Genomic DNA, 16,368 nt, shown 5'->3' with positions numbered 1-16,368 from the left:
GAAGAATTAGTCACTAGGAACCACTGAGCTTCTTCAGGAATGTTTTCCAATGGCACTACCTTCCCCTTATCACGGAAGGGTGGTAACCCACTTCTTTCTGGAGGGTCTTCTTTTCCTGTCTTTACAAAAATAGGCCAGCAGGAATATAACTCATACATGCACTAAACAAACCCTGGGCTTAGGTTTATATGAGGGTACTAATCAATCAATGATCATTTATTAAGTGCTTACTGTTTGCCAAGCACTATATTTATTAGGAGCTGGAGGAAACAAAGACAAAAAGGAAGTAGTTCCTACCCTCAGGAAGCTTACATTCTACTGGTAGGGCCACTGGATCCCATTTTAGCTCACCTCCAAACTTCCTCTCCCCACCTCAATCCGGCACAGTCCATTTTTATAAATTAGGTCTTTCTCCTGGTCATTCACTCCATTGCTCTGAGATCTTCATAGCTTCCCACCATCACCAGTGGGGTTAATCCATGGTGTACAATCCACACTATTGCCATCTGATAATTTAAGGGGGCAGATCAGGCCTCTAAGAGACAGGGAATCGCACATTTATCCATCTCTCATTGGGAATAAGGCACTCTTCCCTTTAAACGCTTTCCTCAAAGCCTCATAGAAACATTCATTTTAGCTCACAAGCCAATGTGTACACTCCTTGCTCTTCAAGCAACTTTACAGGTCTCCCTTGGAGAAAATTGATATCTACCCTGGTTCAGGACCATGGGTCCCACTGCTGCTCTCGCCCTGTATGACCAGGGATCGACATATTTCATCTCGGTGCCTGCTTGCAGGTCATGAAAGATCAGAGCTAGGAGGGACCTGAGGGGGTCTCAGAGATTACAGAGTAGCAAGAGCCAAGGGTATCATCACTCTTGGTTAGAGCTTCAGCTCTGAAACTTATCAGCTGTTTTTCCATGAACAACTCCCTAAGCCTCTCTGAGCCTCGGTTTTCTCATCTCTAAAGTATGTGGGGGTTGGGGGGTGGGGAGGCAATGTAGTAGAGTGGTTTCAAAGTAAGGAATTAATCAGTCAAGTATTTATTAAAGTTTGTACTGTGTACCAAGGCATTGTGCCAGGTACTAAGTTTACAAATACAATGAATGAGCCAATCCTCACCCACAATGATCTTACCCAGGTTCAAGTCCCGCCTCAGACATATACAGAGTGTGTCATTTAACTTCTCAGTGGCCTGGACTCTCCAAGTTGCAGAAGAGGTGTCCACTCAACACTGGCAGAGAGGCTTCTCACTGGGAACTCCCTACATCAAAGAAATCACAGGTCTGGTGGACCCCACCCCCCCAAATATCTCCTTCCCAGGATGGCTGAAAGGAAAGGGCTTCATACATCTTCAAACACCATAGGAATGTGAATTATTTTGTAACACCAGCATTGCCATGGAGATGAGCAGCATGGACATTGCATTGCAACTATCTAGACCCAAGCACTGCAGTCACAACCCTTCCAAGCATGGTCAGAAGCAGATTAAAATGTCATTAGGAAATACTTAACAAAAATAAAAATATAATAGAACATAGATAATAACAGTAACAATAATATTTACATAGCACTTACTGTGTGCTGGGCACTGTGCTAAGTACTTTACAATTATCTCATTTGATCCTCACAACAGCCCTGGAAGGTAGGTACTGTTATTTATCCTCATTTTACAGTTGGGGAAACTGAGGCAGGCAGAGGCTAAGTGATTTGCCCAGGAGCTAAGTGTCTAAGGCCAGGTTTGAACCCAGGTCTTCCTGACTCCAGCTCCTGTCCCCTATCCACTGAACCCCCTAACTCTATCTAGAAGCCCCATTTCTATTTGAGTTCAGCATGACTAGCCTAGACCAAGCCCCTCATTTTCAGATGATGGCCCTGAGGCCGAGAGAGCAAGAGCGAGAGATTTGCCCAAGGTTACCCATTACCCTCTCCTGAATGGGAAGAATGAATCAGAGGATAGGAGAGATAGCTATGAAAAGCCAAGTATGTTGCCCCAATCAGAGGCTAGAGAAGTGACAACCAACAGAGCTGCTCAGTTCTGATTTTGCTTCTGCTTTCTCTACCAAGGAGTATGGTCTTGGGACTAGATTTGACAGAGCAGAGATGGCTAATGGGGAGTTGATACATGGGACAGGAAAGGAGATGGTGGAAGGAGCCTCTGTGTCCTCCCATAGTGAAGGAAATGGTTGATGAGATTATGGACCAGTCAGAAATAGCTCAAAGTTTGTGAAAGGCTAGAGAGGAATCATAAGACTTCAGAAGGACATGTGGTGTCATGGGTTTCAATAAAAAGAAGAGAATAGATCTGCTAAGCTAGGTGGCACAGTGGAGAGAGTATAGAGTGGATAGAGTGGACTGGAGTCAAATCTAGCCTCGTACACTTCTTACTATCTATGTGACCCTGGGCAAGTCACTTAAACCTGTTTACCTCAGTTTCCTCATCTGTAAAATGAGCTGGAGAGGAAAATGGCAAACCACGCCAGTATCCTTGCCAAGAAGACCCCAAATGGGGTCACAAAGAGTTGGAAACAACTGAAAAGGGAGTCAACAAAAACAAGCTTGACTTCAATTCCTGAGAAAATTCAAAACAGTTCTTGAGAGAGATGGTGGGTGAGCACAGTAGATACTTTAAAATGCTAATTGAGTGGAAAAGGAAGTAGAGATTGCAAACAGGGGGTTCCTGACAAACCTTTTCCTTTCTTTCTTTCTTTCTTTTTTTTTTCAATGGGATTTGATTTCCTTTCTTGATGGTTGGTCAGGGGAAGGCTGAAGATGTAATTTACCTAGATTTTTAGCAAAGCCTTTGAAAAAGTCACCGATGTTCTCTTTGGAAAAGACAGAGGAATGAAAGCTATATGATAGTGAAATTAGATGGACTCAAAACTGAAGGAAGGGCCAGGCTCAGAGTAGTCAAGAATTTGGTGGGAAGTCTCCAGTGGAAGTGTCCCAGGCATCTGTGCTTGGCCCTGTGCTGTTTAATATTTTCTTGTTACTGGCTTGGCTAAAAGTATAGAAGGCACACTCGTTGAACTTGAAATTGATGCAAAGTTGGGGATGCTAGCTAACCCACTGAATGATAGAATCAGGATTCCAAGAGAGCTTGGTGACTTAGAGCATTGGGTTTAATCTAGTAAATTGAAATTCAAAGGGGAATAATTTAAAGTTTTATACTTGGGTTAAAAAAAAAAACAACTTCCCAAATATAGCACCTAGTAAGTGCTTAATAAGTGATTGTTAGAAAAAAAATAAATGATTGTTGGATAGATATTGATAAAATGTATTTTAAAATGATGAAATCAGATCATATTTATAAAAATGCTTTGAAAACCTTAAACTGATATACAACTACTAATGGCGGCAGTGGTGGTGGCAACAGGGGAGGAGAAGGCAGTAGAACAAGAGGAGGAGGAGGAGGAGAAGGAGGAGAACAAGAAGGAGGAGAAATATAGGATGGGGGAGGTATCTGAAAAAAAAGTCTGGAGGCCTTAGTGGCTGGCAAGCTTCCTCTAAGTAAGCAGTGCAATGTGATAGACAAAAAAAGTGTTTCTTTTAGCTCCCTTAAGAGAAGCCTACTATCTAGGAAAAAGGTAACACTGGTCCCACTCTCCTCTTGCTCTAGTCAGACCACATTTGGAGTGTTATGTTCACTTCTAAGCAACACATTTCAAGAAGGACATTGACGAGGTGGACAGCACCCAAAGGAAGATGAATCAGATAAGAAAGGGCTTTCTAGGGCCATGTTATGGAGGAATGATTGAAGAAGAAATTAGGAAAGAAAAGATGCAAAGACTGAATGATTGTTCTCAATAAATATTTGAAGGGATGGCAGGTGGATGAGAAATTAGACTTGTTCTTGCTCACCCCAGAGCATAGAATGGTTAACATTCAGTGGAGATTGCAAAGAAACCAATTTAGCCTTGATCTATGGAAAAAACCCTAACCATTAAAGAGATCCAAAATTGATTCAATGACTTGCCTTAGGAGGTGGTGGGTTCCTCCTCATTGGAGGTCTTTAAGGAGAGATAATAAAACAAGTATATTATAGTGGATTGTATGTTATAGTTGTGTATGGGTTGGAGTGTGTATGGGCCGCTTAGGTCAAGTCAAATCAACAAGCATTTGTGATTTATGTGAATTTATTTTATATCCTGCTACTTTGCTAAAGTTGTGAATTGTTTCAAGTAATTTTTTAGTTAATTCTCTAGGATTCTTTAAGTATACCATCATATCATCTGCAAAGAGTGATAGTTTTGTTTCCTCCTTGCCTATTCTAATTCCTTTAATTCCTTTCTCTTCTCTGATTGCTAAAGCTAATATTTCTAGGATAATATTAAATAATAGGGGTGATAATGGACATCCCTGTTTCACCCCTGATCTTATTGGGAAGGCCTCTAATTTATCTCCATTGCATATAATACTTGCTGATGGTTTTAGGTAGATACTGTTTATTATTTTAAGGAAAGCTCCACCTATTCCTAAACTCTCTAGTGTTTTTATTAGGAATGGGTGCTATATTTTGTCAAAAGCTTTCTCTGCATCTATTGAGATAATCATATGATTTTGGTTGGTTTTCTTATTGATGTGGTTAATTATGTTAATAGTTTTCCTAATGTTGAACCAGCCCTGCATTCCTGGTATAAATCCCACCTGGTCATAGTGTATCATCCTAGTGATCACTTGCTGTAATCTCCTTGCTAATATCTTACTTAAGATTTTAGCATCAATATTCATTAGGGAAATTGGTCTATAATTTTCTTTCTCTGTTTTTGCTTTGCTTGGTTTTGGTATCACCACCATATTTGTGTCATAAAACGAATTTGGTAGAACTCCTTCTTCACCTATTTTTACAAATAATTTGTATAATATTGGAATTAATTGTTCTTTAAATGTTTGGTAAAATTCACCCATAAACCCATCTGGCCCTGGGGATTTTTTCTTAGGGAGTTCATTAATGGCTTGTTCAATTTCTTTTTCTAATATGGGTTTATTTAAGGATTTTATTTCCTCTTCAGTTAACCTGGGCAGTTTGTATTTTTGTAAATATTCATCCATTTCATTTAGATTGTCAAATTTATTGGCATACAGTTGGGCAAAATAATTCCTAATTATTGACTTAATTTCCACTTCATTGGTGGTAACATCACCCTTTTCATTTTTGATACTGGTAATTTGGTTTTCTTCTTTCTTTTTTTAATCAAATTAATCAATATTTTATCTATTTTATTGGTTTTTTCATAAAACCAGCTCTTAGTTTTATTGATTAATTCTATAGTTTTTTTGCTTTCAATCTTAATAATTTCTCCTTTAATTTTCAGGATCTCTAATTTAGTGTCTAATTGGGGATTTCTAATTTGTTCTTTTTCTAGCTTTTTAAGTTGCATGCCCAATTCATTAATCTCCTCTTTCTCTTTTTTATTCATGTAAGCATTTAGAGCTATAAATTTTCCCCTAAGCACTCCTTTGGCTGCATCCCATAGATTTTGGTATGTTGTCTCATTATTGTCATTCTCTTGGATAAAGTTATTGATTGTTTCTATGATTTCTTGTTTGGCCCATTCATTCTTTAGAATAAAATTATTTAGTTTCCAATTGATTTTCATTCTACTTTTCCCTGGCTCTTTCTTACATGTAATTTTTATTGCATCATGATCTGAGAAGGATGCATTTACTATTTCTGCCTTTCTACATTTGACTATGATGTTTTTGTGCCCTAATACATGGTCAATTTTTGAAAATGTGCCATGCAGTGCTGAGAAAAAGGTATATTCCTTTCTATCCCCATTCAATTTTCTCCAGACATCTATCATGTCTAACTTTTCAAGTAATCTATTCACCTCTTTCACTTCTTTCTTATTTATTTTTCGGCTAGATTTATCTAATTCTGAGAGGGGGAGATTCAGGTCCCCCACTAGTATAGTATTACTGTCTAATTCCTCTTGTAACTCATTTAATTTCTCCTCTAAGAACTTGGATGCTATACCACTTGGTGCATACATATTTAATACTGATATTACTTCATTATCTATAGTACCTTTAAACAAGATATCATTCCCTTCCTTATCTCTTTTAATGAAATCTATTTTTGCCTGCGCTTTGTCTGAGATAAGGATTGCTACCCCTGCTTTTTTTTACTTTAGCTGAAGCATAATATATTCTGCTCCAGCCTTTTACCTTTACTCTGTGTGTATCTCTCTGCTTCAAATGTGTTTCTTGTAAACAGCATATTGTAGGATTCTGGTTTTTAATCCACTCTGCAATTCGCTTCTGTTTTATAGCAGAGTTCATCCCATTCACATTCACAATTATTATTACTGTCTATTCCCCTCCATTCTATTTACCCCCTTTGTACTTTTCCCCCCTTCTTTCACCCTATTCCTCCTCACCCACGTTTTACTTCTTACCCCTGCCTCCCCCGATCTGCCCTCCCTTTTTATCACCCCCCTCTCTTTTATTTACCCTTTTCTCCCTTGCTTTTGTCCTCCCTTCTATCAGTCCCCCCCTTTCCCTTCCCCTTTTGCTTCCCTAAGGAATGAGCTATGTTTCTTTATCCCAATGAACGTATATGTTATTCCCTCTTTGAATCAAATCTAATGAGAGTAGGGTTGAAACAATGTTCACCCCTCCTTTCTTTCCCTCTATTGTAAGGTGTGTTTTTTTCACCTTTTCATATGATATAATTCATCCCATTCCACCCCTCCTTTCCTCTCCTCCCCATAGACTCTCTTTTTAACCCCTTAATTTTTTTTTGTATCATCACATCAAAGACAATTTATATGTATGCCCTGTGTGTAAACCCCTTCTCTCTGCCCAAATATATTTACAGTTCTTAAGAGTTATGAGTATTATCTTCCTATGTAGGGATATAAACAGTTTAACCTAATTGGGTAACCTTTTTTTTCCCTCTGTTTACCTTTTTAAACTTCTCTTGAGTCTTGTATGTTAAGATCGAATTTTCTATCCAGTTCTGGTCTTTTCACCAGGAAAGATTGAAAGTCCCCAATGTCATTAAATGTCCATCTTTTCCCCTGAAAGAGAATGCACATTTTTGCTGGGTAATAGATTCTTGGCTGCAATCCAAGCTCCTTTGCCTTCCAGAATATCATATTCCAAGCCTTGTGGTCCTTTAATGTTGAAGCTGCCAGGTCCTGAGCAATCCTGACTGTGGCTCCATGATATTTAAATTGCTTCTTTCTGGCTGCTTGGAGCATTTTCTCCTTCACCTGATAATTCTGGAATTTGGCTACAATATTCCTTGGAGTTTTCCTTTTGGGGTCTCTTTCAGGAGGTGATCGGTGGATTCTTTCAATGATCATTTTATCCTCTGATTCTATGATATCAGGGCAGTTCTCCTTAATAAGTTCCTGGAGTATGGTGTCTAGATTCTTTTTCTGGTCATGGCTTTGAGGCAGTCCAATGATTCTCAAATTCTCTCTCCTCGATCTGTTTTCAAAATCAGTTGTCTTTCCAATGAGGTATTTCACATTTTCTTCTATTTTTTCACTCTTTTGATTCTGCTTGACTGATTCCTGGTGTCTCATGGATTCCTTATCTTCCAACTGTCCCATTTTAATTTTTTTTTTTTTTTAGTGAGGCAGTTGGGGTTAAGTGACTTGCCCAGGGTCACACAGCTAGTGAGTGTTAAGTGTCTGAGGCCGGATTTGAACTCAGGTACTCCTGACTCCAGGGCTGGTGCTCTATCCACTGTGCCATCTAGCTGCCCCCCATATTAATTTTTAAAGCACTGTTTTCTTCAGTGAGATTATGCACCTTTTTTTTTTTATTTGGCCAAGTGAATTTTTTAAGGTAGTATTTTCTTCAATGAGATTATGCACTTTTTTTTTCCATTTGGCCTGATGAATTTTTTAAGGCATTGTTTTCTTCAATGAGATTATGCACCTTTTTTTCCATTTGGCCAAAATGAATTTTTTAAGGCATTGTTTTCTTCAGTGAAATTATATGCTTCCTTTTCCAAGCTGCTGATTCTTTTTTCATAGTTTTCTTGTTTTGCTTTCATTTCTCTCCCCATTTTTTCTTGTACCTCTCTTGATTTTTTAAATCCTTTTTGAGCTCTTCCAGGAAGGCTTTTTGTTCTTGAGACCAATTCACCTTCCCTCGTGAGGCTTCACATGTAGGCAATTTGAGGCTATTGTCCTCATCTGAGTTTGTGTTGGCTTCTTCCCTACTGATACAGAAGCTCTCGATGGAGAGGGCTCTTTTTTGCTTCTTACTCATTATTGTAGCTTGTTTATTTATTTTTTTAAGTTGAGGTTTGTTCTAGGGGCACCAGGGCCCCTGTTTTGGGCTTCTTGTGCAGGGGTATAGGTGCTGTGTGACCGGCTTTTACTCTGAAGCCTTTATCATGTGTGCAGTTCACCCCCCTGCACTTCCTGTCTGAGTGCGCTTGGCCAGGCGCCTGATCCCATCTGTCCCGTTCGTGGCCCTACAGCCCGCCCTCTCAGCCGGTGCAGGTTAGTTTTTCCACTGTCCTTCTTGGCCACCAGATTTTTGAGCCAGGTTCCAGGGGCCTCAGTTGTTCGGCTGTGGCCCGCAGCTCCTGCTGACTTGCCCTGACCCCTTTGGCGCTGGGTTGCTGCCCTGCGCTGGGCCTCCCTTTTGCCCGAGTCAGACCGACCTTTTCCTGAAGTCTTCTAAATTATCTCTGGTTGAAAGACTGTGTTTCTCTGTCTCTTTGCAGGTTCTGTAGTTTCAGAATCCGTCCAGAGGCTTGATTTAATGTTCTTTTTGAGGGAACAGAAGGAGAGCTCAGGCAGCTTGCTATTTCCTCTCCGCCATCTTGGCTCTGCCCCAAGCATTTGTTAAACATGTACTATATGCCAGGCATTGTGCTAAGGCCCTAGGGTACAAATACAAAGGAAAAATAAAGTCAAGGAGTCTCCATTCTACTTAGGGGAGACAGCATATAAAAGGGATCTGAAAAGTAGGGGTGAGAGGGAGAAGGTTGAGTCAGAAGCAGATCTAGGAGTGGAGGGAAGGATGTACTCACTTGGGGTTCTTCCTCAATATGGAGGTTCCTGGAGGACCTCACCAAGGGGAGGAAGGGGAAATAGAGGCAAAGAGGTCTTGTAGGAAGAGAAGACAGCTGAGGCAGTGTGGAGAAATTAGGAGAGTCAAAAGCTGAGCTGGGAAAGGAGTGAAGGAAGGGCCCGGGCCTGTCTTATAAACGGAGGTTTCTGGGGGAGTGCATTAGTGGGAGGAGGGGCTTTTCATGAGTAGAAGAGTGAGAAAGCAGCTGAGATATTGTGGTACAGAAGAGATGGGAAAGGAGAGGTACCTTCCAACTCTCAAGTTTGATGACTCCATGACAAACCAAGAGATTGTAATGATTCTACCTTTGTCAGCCACCAGGTCTATCCAGGTCCCTCAGGGCTAGAAGGTGATGCTGGTAGAGGAAGGAAAAGGCAGAACTGTTTCACTGTGAGTGAGAAGAGGGCTCTCCTGAATCTGCTCTTCAAGCTCACCAAACACATTCCTGCTCAATCTCATGACTTTTTCTCTGACATCACTGTGGTTTTTCGACATGAGCAATCACTTCCTGATTCTTAAAACCATTTCCTCCTTTGTCTTCTGTGATAACAACTTTCTTGTTTCTTTTCCTAAGTCTCTGCCATTCTGTGTTTTCTTTTCCTCCTGCTTCCTTAATGGTGAATGTTTGTTCTCTGCTCTAGCTCCCTGTCCCCCTCCCCCCACCTCAGTCACTCCCATAGAGAGATCAATTACTTATTATCACCAAATCACCTTCTCAGCCTCAATACTGTCAATGTTCTCTTCTGTCCTGATTGCTCAGGTGAACTCTGTGTAAGAACTGGCCACTCAGGAGAAAGTGTGGTTCAGTGGAAGGTTCTAAAAGTTCTAAAGAGGACTTGGGTCTGATGCATACCACCTATACAACCTTGGGGAGGTCACTAAACCTCCTGGGGCCTCAGTTTCTCCAGCTGTAGAATGAGGAAGTTAGACCAGGCTCCTGAAATCACAGTTCTAAAGCTCCACCGGACCTTAGAGGTCATCCATCTACCCTCTGTCTCTGTTAACAGCAACACCATTTTCTTGGGCACTCAGGTTCTAATCCATGGAAGCAGTTTTTACTTCTTTCTTTCCTTTGCCCCCTATATGTTTGTGACCACATTCTTCCTGTTGATCTTTTCCACAAAATATCCATATCCATAACATGGTCACCCCCCTAGTCCAGGCTCTCATCACCAAAGGCAATGGGGAACGATAGAGCATTGGACTTGGAATTGGTGCAATTTGGGTTTACCTCCTGCCTCTGACACTGACTAGTATGATTGAAAGCAAATCAGTAAGCGTCTCATCTGTAAAATGGAGGTGGTAATAACTGTAGTAACTACTTCACAGGGTTGTTGCAAGGCTTAATTCAGTGAGATCATGTTTGTAAAATATTCTGTAAGCTTCATAAAGCTCCATATATATTCAGAGATTCACATATTTAGAACTGGAAGAGACCTTCGGGGTCATCCAGTCTGACCCCATCAATCAATCAATAGAGCAATAAACATTTATTAAGCACCTACTATGTGCTAGGCACTGGGCCTGGGTTACAAAAAGAGGCAAAAGACATCTGGGTCCTCAAAGAGTTTATAATCTTATTGGGGCAGAAAACATGCAAACAAAGTAAGATATGTACAGAATAAATAGAAAATAATTAACAGAGGGAAGGCATTCAAAGGATTTAGAGAAGGCATCCTGTAGGAGGTGGGACTTAAGCTGGGACTTAAATGTAGCCAGGAGATCATTAGTCTGCATGGAAGAGGGAGGACATTCCAGGCATGGGAGATAGCCAAAGAGAGTGTCTGGAGCCAAGAGATGGAGTATCTGGTTTATGAAGCAGCCATCATTTGACAAAGAAGGAAACCGAGGTCCAGAACAGTTAAGTAAATTGGCTAGAATTACAAAGGCATGAAAGGCAGAGCCATGATTTGGAACCTGAGTGTTTAGATTTCAAATTCAGTGTGCTTTTCCCTGTACCACTGCTACCTCCCCAAGATAATTATTTTTCTTCTGTCACGCTTAGATTATCACAGAGTATCCTTCCAGCCTCCCTAATTCCCATCTCTGCCTTCCAGTTCATCCTATATAATAACAAAAGAGAGAACAGGGTCATGTAGCAGAGACAGCACTGGCCTGGAAATCAGGAGACCTTGTGATAATGACCTTGACCAAGGGAGACTTCCAGTTCCTGGACCTTGATTTTGAGTATTTTCTTTTTTTTGGGGGGGGTGTATTTTCTTAAACTATATAACAAAATCTGTCATGTTCTCCTTACCAAAAAGGTGTAAAGACAAATGGATTCACAGTTGATTGGATGGGTTGGCCCAAAGAGTCATCATTAGTGAATGTACCAATGCCAACTTGGAAGATAGGCTCTAGTGGAGTGCCCCGAGAAAACTTTTCTTGGCCAGGTGGTATTTAAGATCTTTAGCAATGATATGGATGAAGGTATAGGTAATATGCTTAAAGGATTCATAGATGATGCAAAACTGGGATGGATAGTATGTTACATATTGTAATATAGAAACAGTTACATGTAATTAGATCACATAATATAATTATTGCATTTTATTTGAAAGAATCTGAATCCAAAGAGATTGCAACAGGCTGGAAGGTTATACCAGTTCTAATAAGATGAAGTTTTATTTATTTATTTATTTATTTTTAGTGAGGCAATTGGGGTTAAGTGACTTGCCCAGGGTCACATAGCTAGTAAGTGTTAAGTGTCTGAAGCCGGATTTGAACTCAGGTACTCCTGACTCCAGGGCTGGTGCTCTATCCACTGAGCCACCTAGCTGCTCCATAAGATGAAGTTTTAAAGGGATACATTTACCACTTATATTTTTAATCATTTCCATAAGATAGGGGAGGAAAGGCTACACAGTCACTCATCTGAAACAGACCAGGGTTTTCAGGGATTGCCAGCTCAAAATGAGTCAATACTGTGATTTACTTTGATACAATTGGAGCGTCAAAGTGTATCCCACTGTTGACTTATCTTGAATTTGTAGCCAAAAATGATAATAGAATCTTGGACTTCATTGAGGGAGGCACAGTGTCTAGGATTAGGGAGATGATGATAACATTGTAATATGCCCAATTCAAAGCCTATCTGTAAAAAACATGGTGTTTGGTTCCCGTCACTCCATTTTAAGAAGGATATTAATAAACTGAAGAGTGGAAGGCATCCAAGATAGTGAAGCATTCTTAGATCACATGGTATGAAGATTAGGTAAAGGAATTGGGAGTATTTAAGCCTACAGAAGAGATTAGGGGAAATTTGATAACTGTTTTTTTTTTCTTTTTTCTTTTTTTTTTGGTGAGGTAATTGGGGTTAAGTGACTTTCCCAGGGTCACACAGCTAGTACGTGTCAAGTGTCTGAGTCCGGATTTGAATTCAGGTCCTCCTGAATCCAGGGCTGGTGCTCTATCTACTGCGCCACCTAGCTGCCTGATAGCTGTTTTAATGTGTCTGAAAAGAGGGAGGAAGTAGGAAAGGAAGGAAGTTGACAAGAGGGAAATTTAGGCTAAATGTAAGGGGAAAAAATCTTAACAATTAAATCTGAAAGGTCCCCATTGGCCATTCATTGTCTTGGGAGGTAGTGAGCTCCATTTCATTACAGATATTCAAGCACAGAGTTGATAAAACCACTTCTTTCAGAGGCCATAGAGAGTATTCACATTCAGGTGCGAATATACCAGGAAGCCTCTGAGGTCCTCCTAACTCTGCCTCAATGACCTCTAAGTGCTCCTTTGGTTTGAACATTTTTTTTTTTGCATTATTTGGTTGGTTTTTGGAGTGATTATGTCATGAGTTTGAGAGCTCACTGCCTTTCCTCTGCCATCTTGACTCCACCCCAGAAGTCCCCCTGAAGGTTTGAACATTTGATGGTTCAATAACTAAATCAGCCTGATCTTGAGGAAAGAGTGTTTGGGAGTTGGTAGATTTGGACCCTAGTTACTCTAGTTAAGTGACTTAACCAAGGTCACATAGCTAAAAATGTCTGAGGCTGGATTTTAACTCGTCTTCCTGACTCCAGGTCCAGCCCTCTATCCATTGTAGTTGAGTTTGTTTCAAACTCTTTATTATCATTTTCTGGTGAGGATGGAAAAGAACTGAATGCACACATCACACAAGCTTTCCATTCTTCAAAGAGCACTTTGTCCCTCTCTTAGGATACAAACTCTACCAAGCCTTTACTTATTCCTAGGTTTATGGTCCCAGACCTAGAAGGTATGGAGAAGACCATCAAATTCGATCCTTCATTTGTTGTTGTTCTTGTTGTTCAGTTGTGACTGAATCTTTGTGACCTCATTTGGTGCTTTCTTGGCAAAGACATTGGAGTGATTTGCCATTTTCTTCATTGACAGAGGAAGAAACCATGGCACAGAGAGGTTAATGACTTCCCCAGGTCGCACAGATCCAAAGTATATGAGCCGGAATCTGAACCTATGTCTTTGTAACTCCTTTCCCCGTCTCCTTGTCGCTGCCTCTGATCCACCCCCTGCCAGGTGGAAGTGATCCCTCTCTGCTTTGATCTCATTGCATTTTACCCCCTCTTCTACATTTGTCATCCACAGAAGCCTAGTGGATGAAGTACCAGCCTTGGATACAGAAAGGCCTGGGTTGGAATCCTTGCTCAGGCTCTTGCTAGCTTTGGAACCTTGAGCTAGTCCCATAACCTCACTGAGCATCATCTGTAAAAAGGGAATAATGATAATAATAGCACTCATTCCACAGGGTTGAAGTGAGAACTGCAGTTGAAAAGCATTTTCCAACCCTGCTATATAAATGACAATTATGATAATTTGCACCAGACTTTATGATTGCACTTGTATAGGGAATGCATCAAGAGAAGGGAATCAAAAACAAATAAACAAACAAAAAAACCCTTTTCACCAATGCAGATTAGCATCTGCTCTTAGAAGCTAAAAAGAGTACTCTGACCACTGAAAAGTCTAGTGACTTATCCAAGATCAAACAACAATATGGCTCCTAGGCAGTAGTTGAACCTAGGTGATTCTGACTTTGAAGTCAGCTTTCTATTCACCACACCACCCAGGCTCTTTATTGTGTTGATAACCAGATTGGAAGGTGTATTCTCTTTCTCTGTGTAGGCATCTTATGTCCCCCAAAGATTGCAAGCTCCTTAAAGACACTCTGCCAGCTGTGAAATTTGGGGCTCTGCACACAAAATGTGCTTAATCAATGGTTGCAGATTTCATCTGAAATGTAGCAAGCTTGTTCTCTGGAAAAATAAATGTGAAAGCCTCCAGAGACTACCAGTGTTTGGGAAGTCCAGATTGCTTTTAAAGGTCTAAACCAGCCCTTAGAGAAAGGGGTTGCCTGGACTCTACCTATTCAAATCATGAAAAACTAAGGAAAAATTCAGAGGTATCTCTTTAAGGAAAGCAGTCTCATCTACTGTAGCCCAGGCTGCAAGAGGAAGAGCTCATTAAACAGTTCAGGGAAACTGCAGGCATGCAGCATCTGAGATCTAGTGGGGGAAAGGGTCATTTAGTCCAATTTCCTCTTTTTAAACAAGAAGATTAGGAAGTGTGGAGACCTTAAGTGACTTACCCAAAGCCATACAAAGCAAGCAATGAGGCAGGATTCAAACTCAGGTCTTCTGATTCCAAATCCACCGTGTCCCACAATGGCCCAACATATAACCTTAGATTCTTTTTTTTTTTTTTAAGTCAATGCTCAATGCCTGGCTAGGCATGCTAACAGCAATCCCTCTGGGTGTTAGCTTTAAATAGCTTATTTCCCACATTCAAGTCTCACACCAAGGCCAGGCATTGGAGGGCAGATAAAATGACTAAAGACCCTTGAGTCATCTTCCTGCTCTCCAGGCTGACAAAAGGGAAATTCTTTCAGGACCTGCTGGTTAAATGGATTTCATGGCTCAGAAGGCCCATCTGTGTAGCCCCTAGAGGACATTTTTGTTTTCAAAGCCTTTTCAATGATTTGAACCACACAGACTAAGGTGCGATTTCTCTAGCTTTTGTCTAGCATTGCTATTCACCAGGAATCCCTCTGGGCACGGAGCTGGATGGTTCAACTTCAGCTGATGTGAACAGGCCACGTGTCTATTCTCTCTAGCCTTCTCCATAGCCTTTGCCCTTGGAATGGGTGTGCGTGTGCCTGTGCGTAGGTAGAACAAGAGGAAGGGCAGGGTCAGATGATATCAGAAGTCTTGGTGGTTTGTGAACTCCAAACCTAAAGCTGCATTTTAGAGTTGAGGGGGAACTAAGACTAAACTCTTTGTGGCCTTTACAATTTATGTTCTTAATATTAATAAGAACAGCTGACATTGATACAGTCCTCACTTTATACCAAGTACTGTGGTAAATGCTTTACAGTTGTTATTTCATTTGATCCTTATAAACAACCCTGGGAGGTAGAAGCTATTATTGTCTTCATTTGAAAGATGAGGAAACTGAAATCAGAGGTTAGGGGAATTACTTGCCCAAGGTCACGCAACTAATTAGGATTTGAGATTGAATTTGAACTCAGGTCTTCCTGGCCCCAGGCCCTGGGATACTCTATCCACTGGCTTTATTGTTTTTAATTATTATTATATTTTCCTTAGTGCCCAGCAGCACAGTATATACACATATATATTGATGCATACACATTTATGTACCACATATACATATATATATGTACATACATATATAATACATGTATACAGTAATGTAATACACATTTCACTGGTGTAAGGAACACACTATTCAGAAACTGCTACCAATTTAGAAGAGGAACTCATCTGTAATTTAAAGTTTTAGAGTGTTATACCAGCTAGGTGGCAAGGGAGTTGAAGTGCTGGGCTTTGAATCACAAAGACTCATCTCCAGGAGTTTAAATCCAGCCTCAGACACTTTCTAGCTGGGTGACCCTATGCAAGTCACTTCACCCTGTTTGCCTCAGTTTCCTCATCTGTAAAAAGGGCTGGAGAAGGAATTAGCAAACCACTCCATTATCTCTGCCAAGAAAACCCCAATTTCAAACAACAACATGCTCACCGTTTTTATTAAGTTCCTTTCATAAGTTTCTTGAAGGCAGAGACTCTCTTTTTCTTAGGTATATACCTAGTGCTTAGCACAGTGCCTGGCATATAGTAGGTGTTTTAAAATGTTTAAAGAATTGACTATTTAAAATTATTATTTTTATATTATATTCGCCAGAGTGCTTAGAATAGTGTATCATGTTTCTACTATGTATATGTATGTATACACATACATGTATACATGTATATATACACATATACATACATGGAGACTTCTACCAATTTAGATGAATAACTCATCTGTAATTAATAATCTTTTTTCAGAGTA

Source organism: Dromiciops gliroides, chromosome 6 (assembly GCF_019393635.1).
Source record: "Dromiciops gliroides isolate mDroGli1 chromosome 6, mDroGli1.pri, whole genome shotgun sequence".
Classification (NCBI taxonomy): Eukaryota; Metazoa; Chordata; class Mammalia; order Microbiotheria; family Microbiotheriidae; genus Dromiciops; species Dromiciops gliroides.
This window is presented reverse-complemented; position numbering follows the sequence as displayed.